Consider the following 17,191-nt stretch of genomic DNA (forward strand, 5'->3'; position numbering starts at 1 on the left):
CCATTTTCTGTAAAACTTCAATCAGTTCATCCAAAATTATGAAAATTCAATTAATTTAACCATCACAGATAAAATAATTGATTTACTATCATAAAGTAAACAACATTCTGTGGTGGCTCAGTGATACTGCACCATGGAGTGGCACAAAATAGGATACCCAGACTCTGCTCTCCACACTTTCAGTTCACAATCTCCACTGGGTTACTCAGATGAAGTGCCAAACAGGGATAGCTTAAACTGAGTTTGCCATTTCTGGGTTTGCCAGCCTGTGATTTTCCACTCATTCACTTTAATATAGGAAAGGGGGAGAAACTGCCCAAATCAACATGTGCAATTTTCACATGTCTGGGAGGCAGTTGGAAAGTGACGTAGGCAGAGGCCAGATAGCAGGTCACCTGCCTGACTCAGTCAGAGAATGAGACTAAGGACCGAAAATTATCATAATAGATCAATGAAAACAGGCATATCCTGCAAGAAAAAGTAATTTAACTGTTACATCATAGAAACCTTGGAGTTAACCCAACAGAGTGGGGTCCACCCGACAATGTGGAAAATTGCCCAGGTATGTCCTGTCCACAAAAAGCAGGACAAATCCAATCCGGCCAATTACCGCCCCATCAGTCTACTCTCAATCATCAGCAAAATGATGGAAGGTGTCGTCGACAGTGCTATCAAGCGGCACTTACTCACCAATAACCTGCTCACCGATGCTCAGTTTGGGTTCCGCCAGGACCACTCGGCTCCAGACCTCATTACAGCCTTGGTCCAAACATGGACAAAAGAGCTGAATTGCAGAGGTGAGGTGAGAGTGACTGCCCTTGACATCAAGGCAGCATTTGACCGAGTGTGGCACCAAGGAGCCCTAGTAAAATTGAAGTCAATGGGAATCAGGGGGAAAACTCTCCAGTGGCTGGAGTCATACCTAGCACACAGGAAGATGGTAGTGGTTGTTGGAGGCCAAGCATCTCAGCCCCAGGGCATTGCTGCAGGAGTTCCTCAGGGCAGTGTCCTAGGCCCAACCATCTTCAGCTGCTTCATCAATGACCTTCCCTCCATCATAAGGTCAGAAATGGGGATGTTCGCTGATGACTGCACAGTGTTCAGTTCCATTCGCAACCCCTCAGATAATGAAGCAGTCCGAGCCCGCATGCAGCAAGACCTGGACAACATCCAGGCTTGGGCTCATAAGTGGCAAGTAACATTCACGCCAGATAAGTGCCAGGCAATGACCATCTCCAACAAGAGAGAGTCTAACCACCTCCCCTTGACATTCAACGGCATTACCATCGCCGAATCCCCCACCATCAACATCCTGGGGGTCACCATTGACCAGAAACTGAACTGGACCAGCCATATAAATACTGTGGCTACGAGAGCAGGTCAGAGGCTGGGTATTCTGCGGCGAGTGACTCACCCCCTGACTCCCCAAAGCCTTTCCACCATCTACAAGGCACAAGTCAGGAGTGTGATGGAATACTCTCCACTTGCCTGGATGAGTGCAGCTCCAACAACACTCAAGAAGCTCGACACCATCCAAGATAAAGCAGCCCGCTTGATTGGCACCCCATCCACCACCCTAAACATTCACTCCCTTCACCACCGGCGCACTGTGGCTGCAGGATGCACTGCAGCAACTTGCCAAGGCTTCTTCGACAGCACCTCCCAAACCCGCAACCTAGAAGGACAAGGGCAGCAGGCACATGGGAACAACACCACCTGCACGTTCCCCTCCAAGTCATACACCATCCCGACTTGGAAATATATCGCCGTTCCTTCATTGTCGCTGGGTCAAAATCCTGGAACTCCCTTCCTAACAGCACTGTGGGAGAACCGTCACCACACGGACTGCAGCGGTTCAAGAAGGCGGCTCACCACCACCTTCTCAAGGGCAATTAGGGATGGGCAATAAATGCCGGCCTTGCCAGCGACGCCCACATCCCGTGAACGAATAAAAAAAAAATTTTTTTAAATTGCACCAAGATAGTAATCAACAATAATTCCAGTGCCAGTTCTTAATTTTCCATTTGGCTGAGGTACATATTAAAGTTTTCAAGAATATTAATATTTTAATATAAACCTCTCATTGTAACGTGGGCAACTGTCCAAGCACCTGTAAGTCCCATCAGTCTTTCAAACTCAGTAACTAAACTAGATGCCAGAACTTACTGCCTAGATCGATGTAACAAATGATCACTAACAGCCACAAAATCACCTTGTGGAAAAGCATATTAAGAAGCTAACTTGGACAAACTTAGTAAGATTTTTGAAAGACAGAGGTATCCCTATGTATTCATAGTGGAAGTCACAGTGATATCATCACTACAATTCCCCTTCAGAACACATTTACAAGTAATTAATTGCAGAACACCTTTTGTGAATCAATATTCTGGTGCTTTTTACATAATAGAATAGAAAAAGATGGAAACTTAAAGTACTACATGTATATTGAGATTTATTAAGCATTAACGAATTCTGGATAGAGCAGTGACAGCTGTAGGAAACATTTATTTGTACCTGAAGGTACTTTTAAGAAAGTCTTTCAGTAAGAGATGGATTCCACAAATCCACTTTTAATACTCAAATAACAAGCTTGTGGGTACTTGTGAAATAACTGAATTGGCTCATATAAAATGGAATCTGTATGATCTACCATTATGGTGGGTCATTCATTCCCAGCCCTCATCACAGAGAATTATATGAAGAGAGATACATACAAATGTAATTTCTTTTTTGTCTGTTATTGTAACTGTAAACTATGAAAGAAAGATCTGCAATGAGGAGGTGCCGGAGGATTAGAGGACTGCTAACATTGTACCATTGTTTAAAAAGGGAGCAAAGGAGAGCGAGTAATTACAGGCCAGTCAGTCTAACCTCGGTGGTGGGCAAATTATTGGAATCAATTCTGAGGGACAGGATAAACCGTCACTTAGAAAGGCATGGATTAATCAAGGACAGTCAGCATGGATTTGTTAAGGGAAGGTCGTGTCTGACTAACTTGATTGAATTTTTTGAGGAGGTAACAAGGATGGTCGATGAGGGCGGTGCGTTTGAAGTAGTCTACATGGATTTTAGCAAGGCTTTTGATAAGGTATCACGTTGCAGACTGGTCAAAAAAGTACAAGCCCATGGGATCCAAGAGAGAGTGGCAAGTTGGATCCAAAATTGGCTCAGTGGCAGGAAGCAAAGGGTAATGGTTGACGGGTGTTTTTGTGACTGGAAGGCTGTTTCCAGTCGGGTTCCGCACGGCTCAGTACTCGGTCCCTTGCTTTTTGTGATATATATTAATAATTTGGACTTAAATGTAGGGGGCATGATTAAGAAGTTTGCAGATGATACAAAAATTGGCCATGTGGTTGATAGTGAGGAGGAAAGGTGCAGACTGCAGGAAGATATCAATGGACTGGTCAGGTGGGCAGAAAAGTGGCAAATGGAATTCAATCCAGAGAAGTGTGAGGTAATGCATTTGGGGAGGGCAAACGAGGCAAGGGAGTACACAATAAATGGGAGGATACTGAAAGGTGTAGAGGAAGTGAGGGACCTTGGAGTGCATGTCCACAGATCCCTGAAGATAGCAGGACAGTTAGATAAGGTGGTTAAGAAGGCAAATGGAATACTTTCCTTTATTAGCCAAGGCATAGAATATAAGAGCAGGGAGGTTATGCTAGAACAGTCTAAAACACTGGTTAGGCCACAGCTTGAGTACTTTGTACAGTTCTGGTCACCACATTACAGGAAGGATGTAATTGTACAAGAGAGGTTGCAGAGGAGATTTACGAGGATGTTGCCAGGCCTGGAGAATTTTAGCTATGAGGAAAGATTGGATAGGCTGGGGTTGTTTTCTTTGGAACAGAAGAGGCTGAGAGGTGATTTAACTGAGGTGTACAAAATTATGAGGGCCCAGATGGAGTGGATAGGAAGGACCTAATACCCTTAGCAGAGAGATCAATAACCAGGAGGCATAGATTTACAGTGATTGCTAGAAGGATTAGAGGGGAGCTGGGGAAAATTTTTTTCACCTAGAGGGTGGTGGGGGTCTGGAACTTACTGCCTGAAAGGGTGGTAGAGGCAGAAACCCTCAACTCATTTTAAAAATACCTGGATGTGCACCTGAAGTGCTGTGACCTACAAGGCTATGAACCAAGTGCTGGAAAGTGGGATTAGGCTGGGTGGCTCATTTTCGGCTGGTGTGAACATGATGGGCCGAATGGCCTCATTCTGTGCCTATGATTCTATTCTATGAGACTCAAAGAAATAGCAAGAATATCCAATGTTACTGGCAAAGTGTTCCATGGGTTTGGATGGACAGACAGTCCTTTAAGCAATTATAACACAGCATTTATAATTATGCCAAGAATGCTGTGCACAGCTGCCGGTCATGAATCTATAATTCAGTTGAATAGTTGCAGACTCATGCTTGGATTAGTATTTGATGATTAAATGTACCGCTCAGAACATAAATTCTGTATATGGGAATGAATGGGACAAAGTTTGTCTCTGTGCAGATGGAGGATGTGTTTATGTCCTGTGTGCCATTTCCTGCTGTTCTGACGCAGCATGAGGCTGGTACATCCAGTGACAGTAATGGTCAACCGTGGCCTGAAACTTGACTCCAACTTCTTGCAGGCATTCTGCAATGCTGACCTATGGAGATGGTGCTTTGGACTGGCACAGGCAGCTACCCTCCTCGCAACCACCTCATACAGCATTAAACAGGGCTTGGATGCTGAGCTGATCATTTGCCTGCAGACTCATACTCACGCTTTGGCCTTCTTGCTCCTTTGTTTCTTCTGTCCTTTCCCCTTCAGTCTTGAGAAAGGTTGTCAATGCATTGAGGCTCTCCAAGGACTTGCAGAATTTTTGTCCTATTGTGAGACTCCTGTTTAATTGTCCCCATCCCTTTAAATTTCACTTACACTCATTTTCCACTGCCACCATCCATCCTAATCTGCTCCTGAAGCTTTGCAGATAAGCAGAGTTTGAAAAATTCACAGCAAACTGTACACTCCCATTTGAGTCTGTCTAAAACCTGTGGTTCTTCGGGTCTAAACTATATCAATAGTGAAAATTCTAGGCCAATGGGTCAAATTACTTTTTAAAAATCCCATTCTAATATGCTCTGATCAATTGGTTACCAAAGGGTTTCTTACCTCCACTGTTGTTAACGTGATTGTTTCAGGATATTAATTTGGACTATTGGCTATTAAGATTGAATTTGATCACAAAATCAGATAACTACTTATTTAACAGTTTCACATTTCTCAGGTGCACTCCAGTAAATCTCAAATTAATAAATTAGTAAAATCACTACTGTATATTTACTGTAATCCTTGTGTTACTTCCTCTCCTGAATGAACTTAATTAGAAATACAGAAGTAGTTTCTCAACTTGTTTCACTACAGAGACTGTCATTTTCTGGCCTTTGCTGTATGGTGTAAATGTGATTATTTAATTCAAAGTCTTGTTTCTACCCTGTGTTTAACATATTAATAGGCCTTCTTTAGAAGGATATTTATTTCTATAGATATGGCAGACTTCTTTGGCGGTGATTTAATTTATGTCCAAGGACTTTTTTATTGTTAATTTTAATATCTTTAATGCATGAATTCTCTCCTCTTCACATAGTGCTGTCGAATCTCCAACAGGAGTAGGCCATTCAGCCCCTCCAGCCTGTTCTACCATACAATTAGATCATGGCTGATCTGTACCTCAATTCCATTTACCCACCTTTGTTCTATATCCCTTAATACTCTTACCTAACAAAAATCAACTAGCTCAGTTTTGAATTTTTCAATTGGCTTAGCCTCAACAGCTTTTTGAGGGAGCGTTTTCCAGATTTCCACTACCCATTGTGTGAAGAAATGCTTCCTCACACCACCATTGAACAGCCTACCTCTAATTTTAAGGTTAATATGAACATACGAATTAAGAGCAGGAGTAGGCCATTCGACCCCTCGAGCCTGCTCTGCCATTTGATAAGATCATGGGTGATCTGATTGCAACCTCAACCTTACTTTCCCGTCTACCTACTATAACCTTTGACTCCCTTGTTAATCAGGAATCTATCTAACTCAGCCTTAAAAATATTCAACGAGCCTGCCTCCACCGCTATCTGGGGAAGGGAGTTCCACAGACTCACGACCCTCAGAGAAAAAATTTCTCCTCATCTCAGTCTTAAATGGGAGATCCCTTACTTTTAAACTGTGGCCCCTAGTTCTAGTCTCTTCCACAAGGGGAAACATCCCTTCAGCATCTACCCCTTCTAGTCCCCTCAGGATCTTATATGTTTCAATAAGATCACCTCACATTCTTCTAAACTCCAGTGTATACAGGCCCAACTTGTCCAACCTTTCCTCATAAGATAACCCCCCTCATCCCAGGAATAAGTCGAGTGAACCTTCTCTGAACTGCCTCCAAAGCAGTTATATCCTTTCTTAAATAAGGAGACCAAAACTGCACACAGTATTCTGGATGTGGTCTCACCAATGCAACCTGGCCTCATAATTTAGCCCTTTTAGTCCCAGTATTATTCCGCATTACACCCCCTCCAAGGCCAATATATCCTTCCTGACGTGCAATGTGCAGAACTGAACGCAGTACTCCAGATGCGGCCTAACCAGATCTTTATGCAACTGTAGCATAACTTTGTATTCCAGCCCCTCCCACGTTAACAGCTAACATTCCATTAGCCTTTTAAATTATTTTTTGTACCTGTCCACTAGCTTTTAGTGATTTCTATACATGGATCCCTAAATCTCTCTGGTCTTCCACAGTTCCTATCTTCTTACTGTTTAGAAAATACTCCGATCTATCTTTCTTAGGTCCAAAGTGGATGACCTCAAAGAAGACATCGACCAAATCTCAATATTCATTTCTTATACTCTCTAGGGAATAACATATAGAGAAAACTTACCCTTTTATCACACCACTCTTTCATGTAACATATGTTGTAGAGTACTACTTTAGTGGGTCAAAGTAATACCTTGCACAAAGCAGTTTAAAGTTCAACTCAGAGTACTGCCAGCAGAAACAGCAAGCAAGTTACTTTTCAATGGCCTAGCCAGGGATGGAGGTGGATTGGACATTGGGGTAGTGTTTGGGTGCTCAGGCAGTTGCTTACGTCTTATTAATGTATGTTGCTTTCCAGCCAAGGCAGCACAAAATCAGATACACGGCCAGGACATTTAGAGAACCTGCTACGATGAAGTAGCTGTCGCATATCTGGCCATGAATCTATGGAGGGGATTGGTGAGGGCAAGTTTGGAAACGTGGTACGAACAGCCAACAAGCATGGTCCATTTATTATTATCCTTCCTACAATGACTCATTTTCTTAGTCCTCACTGTAGGAGCTAACTTTGCTAAGTAGGTACATGATGCGGTAAATGCTTTACGATCTTACTTCTCTTTCAAAGCATCATCTCAGGGATATGCTGTAATTCATCTTTCTTTTCCTCTTCCAATAGGGAGAGCAAGTGGCACCACAGAACTTGGTACATTAGATTGTGGACAAGCATTCGACCTGCCCCAAGCACCAACACAGACCCTAGCACCCCAGGGGATGTAGGTAGTGAGTTTGAGGAGAGTACAACTCAGAAATGAAGAACAACTGGTGGCAGCAAGAGAGGAATAGCAAACAGCAAGCTAGGACAAGAGTCAACATCATATATCCGTTGTATGGGCAAGGGATTTGTACCTATTGGGCTTTTAGAGGGAGTTAATGTAGGACCAGAAGGCCTTTATGACATCCTTTGAGTCAGCCATGAGCAGCCTGCAGCAGTTGGCAAAGAATGTGCACCAATGACATCATTGTAGTCATGTGCACCAAGAAGCAAGGGGCATCTTCACAGCCACCAAGGGGAACCACAAAGTGCAGTACAACTTTCTCACAAATGCTGTGACTGGTTTCATTGAGACTTTGGGCACCCACTTAGAGGAGTCTGTCACTATTGGATTTGACATACTGGGTGTTCAGCTGTTGGTGGACTTAACCCACATTGGAGAGATTACTCACCTGTGAATCATTGGTTATCCAGGTGCTGGAGTGCCCAGCACCTGGGAAAAAGCAAAAGAAAGATCAGATGAGGCAGCTTCCTCTCCAGGTGTGTGCATTTGCTCCGACTCCGCCTAGGCCCTTCAAAAGGATTGACAGTACTGGGGAGGGGCTTCAGCCATTTCAAGACCCTGCACCCAGAGGCCACTATACAGAGTAGCAATGAGGACACAAAGGGTCTGCAAAGAGATACAAACAGTTTAAGTGAGTGGGCAAGAAGGTAGCAGATGGAGTATAATGTGGGGAAATGTGAGGTTCTCACTTTGGTAGGAAGAATAGAAAAACAGAATATTTTTTAAACTAATAAGTGTTGGTGTCCATAGAGACTTGGGTGTCCTGGTACAAGAAACACAAAAAGTTAGTATGCAGGTACAGCAGGCAATTAGGAAAGCAAATGGCATGTTGGCCTTTATTGCAAGGGGGTTGGAGTACAGGAGTAATGAAGTCTTACTACAATTGTACGGGACTTTGGCGAGACCTCACCTGGAGTACTGGATAGTTTTGGTCTCCTTATCTAAGGAAGGATATACTTGCCTTAGAGGTGGTGCAATGAAGGTTCACTAGATTAATTCCTGGGATGAGAGGGTTGTCCTATGAGGAAGGATTGAGTAGAATGGGCCTATACTCTCGAGTTTAGAAGAGAGGTGATTTCATTGAAACTTATAAGATTCTGAGGGGACTTGACAGGGTAGATGCTGAGAGGTTGTTTCCCCTGGCTGGAGAGTCTAGAACTAGAGGGCATAGTCACAGGATAAGGGGTTGGCCATTTAAGACTGAGATGAGGAGGAATTTCTTCACTCAGAAGTTGAGAGTCTTTGGAATTCTCTGCCCCAGAGGACTGTGGATGCTGAGTCGTTGAGTATATTCAAGGCAGAGATAGATAGATTTTTGGACTCTAGGTGAATCAAGGGATATGGGGATCGGGCAGGAAAGTGGAGCTGAGGTTGAAGATCAGTGATGATCTGATTGAATGGCGGAGCAGGCTCGAGGGGCCGTATGGCCTACTCCTGCTCCTATTTCTTATGTTCTTACCCCACAACAGCCTGCCACCAAATTTGCTCTTCCCATTTATAGGGAGCAATTAGACATAACCTTAAATTTTGTGATATGACGAGCATATCGTACTATGTCACCAAGGGAAAGCACCCTCCGACCTGCTGTGTGTTTCCAGCATTTTCTGTTTTTATTACAGATTTCTGGCAGTTGCAGTATGTTGCTTTTTATTACATCCTGGTAATGCTCATTTCACATCTCTAAAGTGGCTAAATAGCACTTAATTAGTCAAGTAATGGCTTAGGCCGTTAATTCAGCTATGGGTGCAAGAAACTAGGAGATTGAGCAGAGCTGTAAATTTGTAAAGCCCAGTTTTTATTTAACAGCTTTTGGCATGTTTAGATTTCTGCATTTGAATAATCAGTTCATGGGGTAGTATAGCTCACCACCCTAAATATTCACTCCCTTCACCACCATCGCACCGTGGCTGCAGTGTTTACCATCTACAGAATGCACTGCGGCAACTTGCCAAGGCTTCTTCGACAGCACCTCCCAAACCCGTGACCTCTACAACCTAGAAGGACAAGGGCAGCAGGCATATGGGAACAACGCCGCCTGCACGTTTCCCTCCAAGTCACACACCATCCCAACTTGGAAATATATCGCCATTCCTTCATCGTCGCTGGGTCAAAATCCTGGAACTCCCTACCTAACAGCACTATGGGAGAACCTTCACCACACAGATTGCAACGGTTCAAGAAGGGGGCTTACCACTACCTTCTCAAGGCCAATTAGGGATGGGCAATAAATGCTGGCCTTGCCAACAATGCCCACATCCCATGAACGAATAAAAAAAAAACTCCTCATCTCAGTACCAGCTCTACAGGCTATATCTATTTCATATATTACCATCATCCTAGCCTTAATTCCAAAAGGAATCATTTCAAGATTTATTTGTTAATGATTATGAAATACTGTCTATAGTTATAACTAATACATTTTGGTATTTGGTTAAATATATTTCTACAGTTAGACAAGGATCAAAATCTGGAGGGAGAGTTGCTATTTAAATATCACAGTGCTGGAGGAGCAGAGTGCAATCCTTTCACCTATCACTCTGCTAGGTCTGTAAATAATGTCTTTTCATTTGAAATAGATCATAAATAAAAGAAACTGGGATTCATATGCTCATATCAGTTGATAGGACAGCCAGGATTGCAGTCCCTTTAAGTTGAACAGCTCATTAAATTCATCACTCTTGACTTGTCCCATTGATTTGAGTTAGAGCTCTTCTGTATAGCTTAATAACTACTGAAACAGAACTGAACATTTTTGTTATTTACACAGCCTGTGGCCAATCTGCTCCCCAGCCCCCTTTATGGCTGTGCCTCTGCTCCTGAACATTCATTCACTGGGTGCTGATGTTGCTTTAGCATCTTGACAGCCCCTTGAAATAACTCCAGGTCAGAAGGTGAGCACAATGCACTCTAGCCATATTCATATGAGCAGTTTCAACTGCCAGGTAATTAGTGAGCCTTAATTAACCCTAGCAATGTGGAAGCTGATTTCTGCAAGAAATTATGTTAAATATTACACTCACTTTTTTCAAAAGAGTGGAAAACCAGCATGGCGAACTGATAAAACTGTCCCCTTTCTATTAGCTCCCAGAACCTTCATAGTTTTATTATCCATCTCCGCCATCGTTGCCATTAAACGGCAGTTGAAAACATCCTCCCATAAGTTTTGCACAAGCATAAAGTACATTAGCCTTTTTGTACATACCACCTTTCTATAAATAAGGGATCAATTGCATTATAGGCATAAGTCGCATACAAATACCTGTTGAATGTAATGTGGAGGCAGCATTGCTAGCTACCTTGTCACTTGCTGGGCAGCAACAACAGAGTTCTGCAGTTACTACCAGAACTACTACAAACAGCAACAACTTATACAGCACCTCTAATGTAGAAAAAACCCCCACTCCAAAGCACTTCAAAAAGGATTTTTAAGGAGGATCTTAAAAAGGAGAAGGATTGGAGCCACAGAGGGATTAAGGTGGGAATTCCAGAGCATGGAACCTAGGTGGCTGAAAGCATAACTGCCAATGGCAGGGTGAAGGAGGAGGGGGGACGCACCAGAGGCTGGAGTCAGAGGAACAGAGAACTCAGAGGGATAGGGGTTTTAGGGTAGGGGAAGCTGAGGTTAAGGCCATGGAGGGACTTGAACACAAGGAATTTTAAATTTGAGGTGTTGCTTGTTCACCTGCTTCTTAATGCTAATAACCCTTTTTAATGTTAGAACAATTCTTTATTAATAGTAAAAAGATTCATAAATACAGGAAAACAAATTATTCTGGACAATACAGAACTCAAAGCTATTTTCATAAGGAAATGAGCGTATGATACACATTTCACTACCATTGCCCTCCTGATAATCTGTTTTAGCGATGTTGGTTGAGGGATAAATATGTCAACATTCTAGATTGGATTAGATAGGTGGATGAAGGGATATGGGAATGGGGTGGGCAATAGTGATTAGGACTATTTGCTCGTATGGAGGGATATACCACACGGACTGGTTGAGCTGAATGGCCTCTTTCCGTGCTTTAACTTCGATATATTTTGATGACATTCACTGTCCAGACTCACACAATAAGAAATAAATAATAGTACCACCAAGAAATGTATTTCAGAACAGTTGGTGTGAAACCAAGCTAGAAGACTGAACGCAGCACCTCTTGACCAAAAAAGTGGAAGAGTTAAATCAAGGTGGCCACTTTTCCTAAATACATGAACTCAGAGAGTAGTGATGAAAGGTTGTTTTTCCGACTGGAGGAAGGTGTACAGTGGTGTTCCCCAGGGGTCGGTGCTGGGACCACTGCTTTTCTTGATATATATTAATGACTTGGACTTGGGTGTACAGGGCACAATTTCAAAATTTGCAGATGACACAAAACTTGGAAGGGTAGGAAACAGTGAGGAGGATAGTGATAGACTTCTCAAGAGGATATAGACAGGACGGTGGCATAGGCGGACACGTGGCAGATGAAATTTAATGCAGAAAAATGAAAAGTGATATATTTTGGTAGGAAGAAGGAGCAGAGGCAATATAAGCTAAATGGCACAACTCTAAAAGGGGTACAGGAACAGAGAGATCTGGGGGTACAAATCATTGAAGGTAGCAGGGCAGGTTGAGAAAGCAGTTAAAAAAGCATACAGGATCCTGGACTTTATAGAGGCATAGAGTACAAAAGTATGGAAGTAATGATGAACCTTTATAAAACACTGGTTCGGTCACAGCTGGAGTATTGTGCCCAGTTCTGGGCACTGCACTTCAGGAAAGATGTGAAGGCCTTAGAAAGGGTGCAGAAAAGATTTACTAGAATGATTCCAGGGATGAGGGACTTTAGTTATGTGGACAGACTGGAGAAGTTGGGGTTGTTCTCCTTGGACCAGAGACAGTTGTGGGGAGATTTGATAGAGGTATTCAAAATCATGAAGGATCTAGACAGAGTAGATAGAGAGAAACTGTTCCCATTGGCGGAAGGGTCAAGAACCAGAGGGCATAGATCTAAGGTGATTGGCAAAAGAACCAAAGATGACATGAGGAAAAACTTTTTTTTTAACACAGCTGTTACACAGAGTGATTAGGATCTGAAATGCACTGCCCGAGGGGTGGTGGAGGCAGATTCAATCACGGCCTTCAAAAGGGAACTGGATAAGTACTTGAAAGGAAAAAAATTGCAGGGCTACGGGGAAAGGGCGGGGGAGTGGGACTAGCTGGATTACTCTTGCATAGAGCCAGCGCGGACTCGATGGGACGAATGGCCTCCTTCCATGCTGTAACCTTTCTATGATTCTGTATGGGTACCTGACAAATGTCTGAAATGGATACAGGATTTAACGTCAACTCAAAAACTAATCACAGAGTGCTTGGGGAGTAAGTTTTAACCAGAACTGGCAGCATTTCTACTGCTGCAGAGTAATTTATCCACCAACAAACAAGACAGATATCATCTGATAATAAGTACATCCGAGGAATCAATTGTGACAAGTGACAAATAACTTGCCGAGTCTCGACAATGCAGAAACACTGCCCTCAGCACTTGTTGAAATTTTGTTCCTTATCAGGAGGTAGGAAAAGGGAGCAATGGAGGACAAAAAAGCAAATTGTTCCAAACAATATGGAACTTGGAACTACTTTCACAAAGAGTTAAAGGTGCACACACAAAAACTATGATTAATATTAAATAATGGTTCTACTGATATAGCACCATACTATGTCAAAAGTGGTCTGTAGGCAAACACAACAGCCATTCTGCATCAGGAACACCCCATAAACAGCAACGGAATGAACAACAGTTAATTTTTTTTGGTGGTATTGGTTGAGGGAGGCACCTTGCTCTCCAAATAGTGTCGCAAACATAAACATCCACACAAACCCCCAGAACAGACCTTAGTTTAACATCGCATCCAAAGGTCAGCGCCTCAGACAATGCATCATTTCCCTTGAGTATCAGACTAGATTATGGGTTTAAACTCATAACCTTCTGACCCAAAGGCAAACATGCTATTAACTAAGCCAAGCTACACACATCGAAATCTGATGAACCCTTCCAGTAGAAAAGGAAAATTGCCACAAAAAAAGTCTCCCATTGTAAAATTGAAGACACAGGACAAGAAAGCAAAAGAGGATCCATAAAGCTATGAAGTACAAAACCCATCTGCTGCATAATCAAGCTTTCAAGTGTAAAGAGCTATTTCAGAAATGTTGAAAGCAGAAGAGGAACCCATTTATCAAACAGCATCCATTTTTGTCTGATATTGCCTCAGTGATACATTTTGGGATCTTTATCTGCATTAAAAGCACTGTATAAATGTACGTTTTTGTTGTTATTTATAAGACTTTGCCCAACAGGTATGCATATATTATCCAAATGTGATTGTATGTGGGAGTACTAAGAAATTTAGGATTTTTTTGCAAATATGTAAATAAAGTAACAGTATATCTATCAGATCCCTCATGGCATTACCCACTATGAAATCAGAGGTTATGTAAGAACAGAGGAGAATGATCAGTGATCTTGGGAACACTGCAGAAGAGGTGGCGGATTCTGGAAACACTGGAACAGAGTCACTGTGAGAAATGAAAATGCAGCTTAGGGGCTGGTGAGCACCAAGCAGGAATCCTGTTTTGTTTTTTAACCATCAAAGTAACCAGAGGTGCTGCTAATCATAGGATTCTGTCTATTAGCAGTTCATAACAGAAAAGGAGCCGTTTATATTTTAAATAGGCAGGTAATATTTTAAATGCAAAACTTGCCTGAAATAAAACTTTGACAATTGAATCTCTAGTTTGTTTCAAAGTCTTTTGGGAAAATCATAGAACCACAAATCATCACAGGATGAGAGAATACACCTTCTGGTTGGACTTGGTGAAACCGACTGATGCTTGGTGGTAAATTCTGCAAACTGTATATATTCAAAATACATAGATGTAGCCAGAAAGTCTCCAACTCCAAAAGAAATAAGGGTAAAATTAAAGAGATAAGAACCAAAGATGACATGAGGAAAAACTTTTTTTTTACGCAGTGAGTGGTTATGATCTGGAATGCACTGCTTGAGAGAGTGATGGAGGCAGATTCAATCATGGCTTTCAAAAGGGAATTTGATAATTTCTTGAAGGGAAAAAATTTGCAGGACTACGGGGAAAGGGTAGGGGAGTGGGACTAGCTGGAATGCTCTTGCAGAGAGCCGGCACGGGCTCAATGGGCTGAATGGCCTCCTTCTGTGCTATAACCATTCTATGATAAGTGTAAAATTAAAACTAAAAAAGGCATACTCTAAGTACAGAGTCAATAAAGGAGAGGATGACAAAAGGGAATACGAAGGGGTTAGGAAGGACGTCAAAAAAACAAGTAGGAAAGCAAAGAGGAACTATAAAATTAAATTATTAAGGAATATAAAAAGTGAAGTATTCTATAGACACTTAAATAACGAAAGAACAATCAGGATAGGGATATGGCCACTAAGGGATGCACAAGATAAAATCACAGTGAAATATTGAATACTTACTTTGCCTCAGTATTTACCAGGGAGACTAACAAGGTGGGTCTGACATTAGAAGAGGAGATTAAAAGGTACATAGATATTTAAGATAGAAAGTGTGTGTGTGTGTGTGTGTGTGTGGTGGGGGGATGGTTAGAGATAATTGATAAACTAATCAAACTTAGAGAGGATAAAACCCCTGGTCCAGATGGATTGCATCCGTGCATATTAAAAGTTAGGGAAGAGATAGCAGAGGCACCATTACACATATATAAAATTCATTAGAAAAGAGAATAGTGCCAGAGGACTGGCAGACAGATAATGTTATTCCTATATTTAAAAAGGGAGATAAAACAGTCCAGGGAACTATAGACTAGTTAGCTAACATCTGTGGTAGGAAAGGTAATGGCATCTTTACTCAAAGATGTAATCGAAAAACATCTAGAAAATGAAAATATAATAAAGAATAGTCAGCACAGATTTCAGAACGGAAAGTCATGCTTCACCAACCTTATTGAATTCTTTGAAATAGTAACAGAAAGAGTAGACAAGGGTGATGCAGTGGATGTAGTATATTTAGATTTTCAAAAGGCCTTTGATAAGGTACCGTATTGTAGACTCATGACTAAGGTCAGAACATATGGAGTCAGGGGAGAGGTAGCAGAATGGATAGCAAGCTGGCTACAAAACAGAAGAGAGAGAGTAGGGGTTAAAGGTAGCTGCTCAGACTGGCAAAAGGTGGGAAGTGGTGTTCCACAGGGATCAGTGCTGGGACCACTGTTGTTCATAATTTACATCGGGAATCGGAAGTACAATTTCAAAATTTGCAGAGCACGCAAAATTGGGGGAACGTAGTTAATACAAAGGAAGAAAGTGTTAAAATGCAAGAGGACCTTAATAAACTTGCAGAATGAGCATGTAATTGGCAATTGAATTCCATATAGATAAGTGTGAGGTGGTGCATTGTGGTAGGAAGAATAAAGAGGCTACATATTGCTTGGATAATAAGAGTCTAAGTAGGGTAGAGGAGCAACGGGATCTCGGGAAACAGATACACAATTCACTAAAAGTAGCGACGCAGGTTAATAAGGCCATAAAAAAGGCAAACCAAGCACTGGGGTTCATTTCTAGAGGGATAGAATTGAAAAGCAGAGAAGCTATGTTAAACTTGTATAGAACCTTGGTTATTACACTTGGAGTACTGTGCACAGTTCTGGTCTCCATATTATAAAAAGGATATAGAGACATTGGAGAAGTTGCAAAAAAGATTCACAAGGATGATACCAGAACTGAGAGGATATACGTATCAGGAAAGGCTGATCAGGCTACGGCTCTTTTCTCTGGAAAAAGAGAAGGCTGAGGGGTGACCTGTTACAGGTCTTTAAGATTATGAAAGGGTTTGATAGGGTAGATGTAGAGAAATTGTTTCCACTTGTGGGGGAGTCCAAAATTAGAAGTCATCAATATAAGACAGTCACTAATAAATCCAATAGGGAATTCAGGAGAAAATTCTTTACCCAAAGAGTGGTAAGAATGTGATACCATAAGGAGTAGTTGAGGCAAATAACAAATGCTTTTAAGGGGAAGCTAGATAAGCATATGAAGGACAAAAGAATCGAAAAGTATGCTGATAGGGGTAGATCAAGTAGGGAGGGAGGTGGCTAGTGTGAAACATAAACACCGGCATAGACCAGTTGGGCCAAATGGCCTCTTTCTGTGCTGTAGACTTAATGGGGTCAATGTTAGGATGGCCGAGCGGGTGCGTTCGTGGCGGGGGGTGTTCCTGAAATTGGGGAATCCCGGAGCGGGTCCGGAGCCCAGCTCCAACCCGCCCACTTCCGGGTTCCCCAATGATACGAATCGGTGCGTGCGCAGCTCCCGCATGCGGGACTCCCACCGGCAATTAAAGCCGGCGGGATGACAGTTTAGATAGTTAGGGAGGTACTTGAGGACGTTGACAGACCTCATTGGGAAGAGATTTTAGCAGGGATGTGATTTTGGACTCTCCTCAGCGTATTTCCCATGCTGTGGGAAACACTCCCTGTTGTTGCAGACGTGTTTCAGTCAGCAGCCATTGGGAGATGCAGAGGATTCCTTGATAG

This window comes from Heptranchias perlo, chromosome 25, assembly GCF_035084215.1.
Source record: "Heptranchias perlo isolate sHepPer1 chromosome 25, sHepPer1.hap1, whole genome shotgun sequence".
Lineage (NCBI taxonomy): Eukaryota > Metazoa > Chordata > Chondrichthyes > Hexanchiformes > Hexanchidae > Heptranchias > Heptranchias perlo.